This window comes from Aphelocoma coerulescens, chromosome 23 (genome assembly GCF_041296385.1).
Source record: "Aphelocoma coerulescens isolate FSJ_1873_10779 chromosome 23, UR_Acoe_1.0, whole genome shotgun sequence".
NCBI lineage: Eukaryota > Metazoa > Chordata > Aves > Passeriformes > Corvidae > Aphelocoma > Aphelocoma coerulescens.
In genome coordinates this window covers 6,936,582-6,946,279 of record NC_091036.1, presented here as the reverse complement: position 1 = coordinate 6,946,279, position 9,698 = coordinate 6,936,582, and positions in this window count along the sequence as shown.

Below are 9,698 nucleotides of genomic sequence, written 5' to 3'. Positions count from 1 at the left end.
AGGGGACAATGCTGGGCAGCGCTGAGGGGCGCGGCCCCCGTGAGGGGACAGCTCTGAGGGGACAGCGCTGGCCGTGGCGGGCGCGGAGTTCCCTCAGGGATGGGGGTCTCCACGGTCACCCCCCAAGGCGATGGGGACACCCCCGTGCTAGCCAGGGGCGCCCCCGGCGTGAGAGGTCTGGGAGTGGCCTTGGCAGGGCTGCAGCCCTGTGGGCACTGCCAGCCCCGGGGAGGGGGTCGGGGTATGTGTCCCCCCCATCATCGGCTCAGCCCGCCTCACCTTCAGAGAAAAACTTCAAATCCAGAAACTTCCCCCTCACGGCCCCGCCACACCAGGGAAGCACAAACAGCTCCTTTCCTGAGAGGGGGAACAATCCATCCCAAGAGGCAGTTGAGTCTCCAGCCTAGTTTTCCCCTCACTGTTAAGGTCAGGGACTGAGGAGCCGGACAGAAAAATGTGCGGGAGAACTGGGTGAAATGTCGGAAAGAAAGGAAACCACGCTTTTTTCCAGCCTTTCCACCAAAACAGCAGAGCCCGCGATCACATTTTCCCCATGCGGCTTCAGGCCTGCGGAGCCCTCGGGAACAGAGCGGCTTTCATGGCTCGGCGCCTCCCGCCCTTGCTCCCAGTCCTTGCTTTTCCCTTTGGAAGCCCAGACTCTATTTTTAATAGTCTGAGTGGAGCTGCACCTGAGCGTCTCGGCAGAGCCGTTCCCAGGGCAGGCCGGGGCTGTGGGATCCCCCGAGGTGGCACAGAGTGACTTCAATGCCGTCTGTGACCCGGGATGAGCCTCCCTGTAATTTGTACCCAAATCCAGCCCGGGATGGCTCCACATGGAATGGTTACCAACGGAGCGCTCGCTGGTGATAACAAAACCTCCTCTCTCTCCAGGCGTTTACTGCCCTCGGTTCTGCATAACCGGATGTCTTTACGCAAATATCAGCTTTGAATGCCCTTGAATTCATCTGGAGCAGGAAAAACTGCTGTGAGCCCCTCTCTGGAGCTGATGGGGCTGGGCCACTGATGTGACAAAGTCCTTTTCATTCCCATTCCTGCAGCTTCTGGACAGCCCCAGCTCCCTGGGAGCCAGTGGAACATTTGTCTCTGTTCGGTTTAGAGTCCAAGGAATCTCGCTGATTCATGGGGTGGGACGGTCTGAGTTGGAAATCGGTGTGTCACTGGAACCAAACCGATGTGGGGCTGTGCAGTCCAGCCCTGGCCAGGAACCTCCCCCGGTAATTACCCATTAATTAATTGCAGCCTGTACCACGAAGGAAACCGTCCCACCGTTGTTGTTGTTGTTGGAACGTGGGTGGGACAGAAGGGAAGGAAATTTCCTTTAAACGGGGTTGTCCCAGAGACTCCACAAGCATCTTTCTTAGGCTTTGCGTTCGCTTTTCTGCATGGCAGAGTAGGGAATTTGCACCAGCTGGGGCCAAATGTGGATTCAGGGACTGGTTTAATGAGGGGCAAAGAAAGTTGTATCCTCTGTCTGCTGGGAAAGGCAGGAGCTGACTCCTTATTCCAGGACAAGGAACACTGAGCCAGGTACTCCCCCTCAGCCAGGGACCAAGCCTTCCTCCCTGCTTCACCAAAAAGTTTAAAATCACAGGGTTTTGTCAAACTTGCAGTACTTTCCAGAGCTCCCCACAGCACGGACCCACCTGCTCGAGAACAGGCAGTGGTTTAGCACAAAGAAACAGCTCTCCCACAGCGCCCACGAAGGTGGGTGTAGAGCAACAAATTTGAGGTCTGCGAGGCACTCGGGGCCTTTTTATGTTTCCCCAGCCCCACAAAGGAGCTGCCAGGGCTGTTTTTCCCTCACCACTGCTGCATTTCTGCTCTAACAAAAGTTCTCCCCTGCTGGTATCTCGCAGAGCAGCTAATAGCTTATTTCATTTATACCCAGCTGCACCAGCCCTGGCTCTGCTTTAATATCTTTTCAATTATTTCACTTTCAGATGACATTTTGCTGGTTTCCAGCTGCCACTTACCAAACCCCTCATGCTCCCCATTCAAATGAAACCTCTAACAATGCTCAGAACGGTCTGAAAGCTCTCAATTCTTTCCTCATTCAGTAATTGCTGCTTGTATCATTCTGGATTTATTTCTTTTCTTTTTTATAACACTTAGAATTAATTTGTCCACGCTTTACATAATAAATCACCAGTGCTCCTAACAATCCATAGGGAAATGAGCATCACCCACCTTTAACAGCGGTGAGGAATGAGTCAGGAAAGTTCAGTGACTTACTCAAAGCTAAATTTGCACGGAGCCAGGGAGTGGGGACAAAGCAATTCTGGCCCCCCACGTGTGCTCAGTGGGTCACTCCCTCGATATTATTTTATGCTGCATTCAGGAGCTTCGTTCCCATTTGGCAGAGCAGCAAAACAACGTGGGATTGTTTCACTTCTCCAGCACTTTTGGCCTTTCTGCAGCAATTTTTCCATCTCAAACTTTCCAAATGATTTTGGAACTGGAGGCATCAGATGTTAAAGATATCAAAGCAGGCCCTCTCCTGCCCTGGCTGTGCGTGTTCCTCCGGTGGAATTCGCTGCCACGCTGACCCCGGGGCTCAAAATTGGGTTTTTATTTCCACAGGGAATTTTTCAGGCACGGGAGGAGCTCAGCACACAGGTCATGTTGTCACTCAGTGGGACACATGTATGAACATCCCATTTTTTTAATTATAATGAAACTGCTGCGAGAAGAAAGGTGCCGAGGAGGTTTGGGAAGGAGAGCATGCAGTGCTGGCTGTGGCTGGAAGCAGGAGCCTGTCCTGACTGTCGGGTTCATTAGAGCTCCTTTAAAGCCCTGCTGGACGCAGCTGGAGAAGAACCTGCCCAGGGACACCTATTAAAGGAAAGGCAGGGCTGACACACCCTGGTTATAAATACCAGCATTCCCATTCCAGAGCTAATTCGGGATCCTGGGCTGGGACACAGCAGCGGAAGCGCAGCCACTGCAGGCCCAGCCCTTGTGTCACAGATGCTCTGCTGAGCTGCTGCCCCCTTAGCAGAGTAACCCCAGGAGTTCCAAGTTCCTCCCTCCCATCCTGGCACCAAGAGGGATTTTGGGCTCCATCCATCACCTGCCTCCTGGGAGGGATGATTTTGTTATGGCTCACTCCTGCACTGAGCAGGGTTTGGTTTGGAACGGCTGGGAATTCAAGAGCCCACCAGATTTCAAAGGAGTGCAGGGGAAATCCAACTTCTGCTGGTGTCAAACTGTTTGCAGCTTGCTGTAATTCCCAACCAGCTGTCCCTGGATAGTTCATTTTCATCCCACGTGGCTGCCAAACTTTAGGATTAGCTGCAGTGAGCAGCTGAGGACATGTGTGGAGCCGGCCCCGGAGCTCACAGCTGCACTGGGGGAAAATCCACAGAAAACAGCTCTCTGCTGTGGGCCGAGGCAGAACTACAGCAGCACGGGACACATCCCATGGCATTATGTGGGAAGGTGACTTCATCCCACAATTTCTGGGTCACTCCTCTGCTCCCCAGTCCAAGTTAGCACCGCTCCGAGCGCAGAGGTTGGAGAACTCAATGTTTCTAGGAAATGTTCATCAAGAACTTTTGGTGGCAATAATGGCACTTGGAGTCATTTAACAATCAATGGACTTTCCATGCTTCTTCCTTTTTTTTTTTTCCCCCTGGTTACTGGCATATGGTCCTTCCCCCGGGGAGCTGGATAGTAATTAATGCATTTCGTGGTTAAATGTTTGGACTCAGCATCTCAGGGCACCCGAGGAGCAGGGAGGGGACAAAGCAGGCATTGTCTGCAGGTTTCCCTCTGCCGCGGGTCCCCTCCCCGGAGGCACCGGGGGCAGCTTTTTGGGAATGCTGACACAGGCAGAGTTTTCACCTCGGTGCCGTTGGAACACGGGGGAAGTTGAAGTGCTTGTCACCTCCCTGCCTTTGGAGGTGATATCCAAGGAGGGGGAAAAGGAAAGTTGGCTCCCAGGACCACACGCACAACAGGAGTAACTGAATGCCTGACTCTCCCCTTTCAGCGGGAGGCTGTTGCTGTGCTCTGCCCGGGGTTTCTCGCTGCCCTACTTTCCAAATTCAGTTACCAGCCTGTCCTCTGCTGTGAGCATCAGGAAGCAACGATTTGGGCTTCTCTCTTCTGCAGGAAGAGAGCTGGAAAGGATCAAGAAGCAGAGATGGAGCTGAGTCTGAGTGCTGGGAAACCTCCCCATGGCAGCACCATGCAGATGCACGCGGACAAGGAGTTCCTTCAAGAAAAACCCCAAATCCACTGCATTCCTGGTTTGAAAAGTTATTTGAGAAAGAGAAAAAAAATAGTTTTGTGAGCCTGATTAAAACCTATATTTCCCCACCTTTATGTACAGAAGTTGCCTGAAAGTAAATTCAGGTATTGGCTGTTTTCTTTTAAGGTTAGTCCCCAGGTGATTCAAACACCTAGGCTGATAAGGAGATCTGGTGAAGAAAAAAGCACTACACAACCTGCTTCTCCCCAAATAACAACCCCAGCTTTGCCTGGCTGAGGTTGATTAAGTGGTTAAATCAGCCACACTCCCCTGAAGCAGCAATCAAATGCCACCACCGAGGTTCCCTGCTGAATTTTCATCATCTGAAAAGCCTGGAAGTTGCCGGTAGCTGGGGACTCCCCTAATGAGCCCTGTCCATTATATCCCAGCTGGGCTTCAGCACCGCGGACCGGCTTCTGTCACGGAGCTGGAATGGCAGAAACTCTGTTTGATGTGGGTTTTTAATGGGCTGCAGGTTCTGAGGGACCCGGGGGAAGGGGAGGTGTGGAAAGGCAGAGCAGCCTCTGTGTGCTGCCTGTGCCTTTGTGTGTGGGGAAGGAGGAAGCAGCAGCTCCAGCTCCAGCACCAGCTCCAGCTCCTTCCCAGCTTCCAGCCGCCCTCCCATGGATCTGCAGGGATCAATCCAATCACAGCAATGACACCAAGATGCTCTATTTTCCCTCTGGGGTGCAGCCCAACATCAGAGAGAAAAACATCCACAAAAAAACCAAGTCCAACACAAAACCTCTTTATCTCTAGGCTGGCTTGATCCAAAGCCATGAGTATTAGGAAAGAATCCTTCCCTGTCAGGGTGGGAAGGCCCTGGCACAGGTTGTCCAGAGAAGCTGTGGCTGCCCCATCCCTGGAAGTGTCCAAGGATGAGCAACCTGGGATAGTGGAAGGTGTCCTTGCCCACGGCAGGCATGGAACTGGATCATCTTTAAATTGCCTTCCACCCCAAACCATCCCATGATTCTCTGATTCCATCAGTGCAGGCCCCTGATAATCCATCCCAGTTTAGGGCAGGACCGTCACCTTCAAAAACCCAAACCACTCCTGTACAGCTGGGCACCATCTGAAGTTTTACATCTCTGCTCTGCCTGTGGGGTGAAGCTGTGCACCCCAAATCCCCCGAGCTTTCCAGGAGGTTCTTTGGGCAAAGTCCACATCAGGGATTAATGACATTTATCCCAAGGAACAAAGTGAACACATCTCCCAGAGCCACCCTGCTCCGGACCGATGGCGTAAACACTGATCTGACTCAAGCAGTGACATGATGAATGTGGGGTTTATTTCCTCCTATCTGAGTCACGCTGGAAGGAGCCAGATTTTTTCCAAGTACTCAGGAAAGAAAAGGAATTGTGGGCAGCACAAGAGGCCAAGATCTCGCAGTTCTACCATGATTTGGAAATAATCTTTCTGATAAAATTATTTGCATTGCAGCAGCACGTAGAGTGCTCCAGCTCTCCAAACACAGGGACAGAAACTCCTCCACCTTCTCCAAACCTCACAGCCTGAGGCGCTGCCAAGGGAAGGACATCTCAAATCCCTGAGATACCCACAGTAGGACAGGGAACTGAACCCAAACCTCCTGAGTCACCAACTCAAAAAGCATCTGCGGTCCCCAGCAGAGCCACTTGTGCCCTGCAGATGGGGAGAACAACAATCCTGTGGGGCAGGACCAAAGAGTTCCCAAATCTTCCCATCTCCCTGCTCCTTATCTGCAGCACACGCTCGACCTGCTCAGGCTGAAATTCTGGTATTTCAGATCACTGGATACTTGCTTTTGCAATTTTAATTATCACCTCTTTACTCCGGTGGTTTGTCTGTGTAGCGATTGCTGTAAGGCTCTTCGGGCTCCTACAGAATAACCATAAGAGCCAGTTAGAGCCAAAAGTTTAGGCACAAACCTGGGATAAATAATTGAGGACTGAAACTACCCCTCTGCCCCCCAGCCCAGCCAGGGATGTCCAAACCCACGCAGGCTCTCAGAGCATCTCTCTGAGTACCAAGGCCGTGGAGATTTTTCCCTTTTAAATCCTTTGCTTTCATCCCAGCCATGAATCCCAGCTGATCACTGCAGCAAGGTGGGCAATGGGGATGGACAGGGGAGGAATTGCCACTGAGGGGGTTAAACCACAGGCAGCTGCTTTTCTAACCCTGCCCTGATCAGCTGCACAAGAGCTTTCCGTGATTCAGGTTTCTTTCACAGATTTAAAACTCATTCCAGATAAGCAAATGAGCAATTAGCAGCACTGCATCTGTGATGTCATTAAAATTCAAATGATACCCTGGCTGCTCATTAATAGTGGGATGTGCAGTTGGAGAGGATAAACCCAAATCCTCTGTTGGCAGCAGGGAGAAATCCCACTGTCCACAGCCCCCTTCTCCCGGGGGTTGGTACCAGCAGGGCCAGCCCCTCCTCGGCCTCTCTGCAGCAAAGCGGCCTCTGAGCGGCCGGAAGAGGCTCGGTTATCAGCACACGCTGTCCATCACATGAGCTTCATCAAGCTCCTTATCAACAGGAATCTTCCCTACTTCACATGGAATGCTGAACCTGCGGTGCTGAGGGGACACTGAGGCAGGAGGGGGATCCCACAAGGATTCCCACAGCGTGTCAGCATTCCCAGCTCAGCACCGACCTCACCCCCTCCCTGCAAAAATCCCCCCGAGAAGGGCAGGGAGCAGAGAACTGGACTGACATCGGCTGCAGCGTGTCCGTGCTGCTGTGCAGGCGGGGAAGGCCCTGGGCTGAGGGCAGGAGGAAGGAAGCGGAGCTGGAGAGGGGCCAGATCCCCACTGGAAACGCGGCCGACCTTGGGACAGGCTCTGTGCCACAAAGCCTCGGGGCTGCAGAGCGGCTCCTGCAGCTGATCCAGAGCAGGATGGAGACCCGAGGGTGACTCAGCTCATGGGATGCAGTGGCCCAAATGGTCTGATCCCCCTGGGAGAGGGGAAGGCTTTTTTCCAGTGGAGAAATTCACCCTGTGGCGAGCTGGGAACCCACAGGCCACTGACACATCAGTTATCCCCAGGGCCCTGTTCTCCCACAGAACATGCGGATTTCTCCCTTTTCACACAGCTCCCTTCACTTATCTCTGTCCTGGATAACAGCAGGTGTCCACTTTCCCCGTCTGGAAAGACGAGGTAAACTGAAAGCGGAGTCTGCCTGCAGCCATAGGGACGGCTCCCTTTATCCTCCCCTATAAATAATAGAAGGATTCATTCACAGGCTTGTAATAGATTAAAAATAAATAAATAAAAAAGAGCTCAATTTTGTTTTGCCAATCATGCACTTAATGTAATTTTCCCTTCTCGTCCCTTTGTGCCGGTGGACTCACAAAGGTTTTAATAAGCTGGAAAGGTGCCAAACCATTTTTGTCTCATTAAAAAAATATCAGCACGGTGACAAAAGTAATTTTTTTCACATCAGTAGTCAAATCCACTTGCTGAATTAAAATCCAGCTGACAGGGAGACTATCAATTTTTAATGGGAGCTTCCTCCCTCCTGGAGAGGAGAAGCCTGGGGGGTTATTCTTAAAAGGGATCCACATTTCTCACAACCGTTCCGCCGGCTTTGGTTTCATCTGAAGCTCGAGTTTTAAAGCCTGAATGAGGAATTACAAAAAGCCCCCCCATGTAAAAAACCTCCTGAGATCTTCGCAGGCTGTGCCCCCACGGACATTCCCTTCTCCCGCTCCACGTGTGGGTCAGGGGATGGACCCCAGAGAGGCAGCCGAGCTTTGTGCACTCGGGGCCAGGACACGGCACGGGCACAGGTCAGGGGTGGGGACAGAAGCCAGAGGAAGGTCTGGCTGAGCAGATAAGGACTGCACGTGCTTTGGAGAGTCCGGCCCCTCACGCTGACCCTCCTCTCCAGGGGCCATTCCCCAGCTGACGGCGGCGGCAGAATTCCATTTATTTCATAGCCACAACAATTTACGCGAGCTGCAGCTCTGCCCCTGGACTGAACACAAAGCCTCTGTGGGGGAACCGAACAATTCCCTACAATTCCCCTCCTCCCCGCGCTGCTTTCCCAGGACAGCTGTTTTCCGTGTTTTCTTTTAAGTGAAACAGAAGGATCCTGAACTTCCCAGAGATTGGGAGCATCGCCCCCCCCATGCCCGGATCAGCACAAGGCCCAGCCCCACTCCTGCCGCAGCCGCAGAGAGAACCTGAGCCCTCCAGGATCTGCCGGACATCTGCATGTCCCCGCACGGCCCCGCTGCCGCCGGGTTTAGCAGCTCGCTGCAAGAGCAGCCGCGGCTGCAGCGGGGTCACTGTGGGAGCCGCAGCCCCGCAGCCCCGCAGCCCCACAGCCCCGCAGCCCCACAGCCCCGCAGCCCCACAGCCCCGCAGCCCCACAGCCCCCGGCCCGAGGCTCGGCGCACAAAGCCCGCATCGACGCCGGGAGCTGCCTGGGGCGGCCGCATCCTGCCTTTGTGTGGGAGGAAGGATGCTCCGGACCCCACATCCCTCCTGCGTTCAACTCCTTGGCCCGGGGAAGCAGATGTGGGAGTTCAGAACGATTCCTGACCCCATCCCGGGCTGGGCAGCCTCCCCCCGGCCCGGCCTGGAGGTCAAGTCCCACACCTGGCCCTGGGAGGTGTTCACCACACAATTCCCGACAGATTGATCCCGAATGAGAAAAACCACGACTCTTACAGAATCTGCCACAACACGAAAGCTAAAGATAATTAATGAGTCGGTGATTAAAACACCTTGCACTGAAGGCTCAGAGACTTCTCCCCTGCGGGGAGCTGTGCTCCTGGCACTGACCCCAGCCCCGGTTTGGGAGCCAGCACATTCCCTCCCTCCTGCAGCGCTGATTTTTAGGATTACCCAAACCCCAAAAGAGGCTCGGCCCAACCCCAAAGCGCGGCACAAACAGGCACGGGTGGCCCCGCGCGGCTGCGTCACCGTGAGTCACCCCCGCTCCAGTCCAGGCTTCACCCGGCCGGGTTTGGCGTCAGACCTGACTCACCTGCCCCGGGAGCTGGCCAGCTCCCATTGCAGAATCCGACACTCCCAGCTAAGGAAGAATTTCGCAGCGTTTTCCCTCCCTGGGAGATGGGCTGGAGCCACACGACTCCTGCTCGCTGCTCGGGCACAGCCCCCACACAAGACACCAGCAAACCCCAGAGGAGGCACCTTGGGCTCTTGATTTTAAATAAAAGACTGGGGAAAAAAGGGAAGAAAAACCCCAAACTCTCCTTTCCAGCTCCATGACAAACTGTGATCCTCATCCCTTCAGGAACAGCTTCCAGTCCATCCCTGGCCTGGTGAGATAGAGCCAAAGCCACTTGGAGATGTTTAGGTACAAACCTACAGTGAGAACTGGGGATCCCTCTGAACATCATCTCCCTCTGTGTAGTGGTTGTTCTAATACTTTAAGGGCCTGATTGCCTCCAGCCAGCCAAGGAAG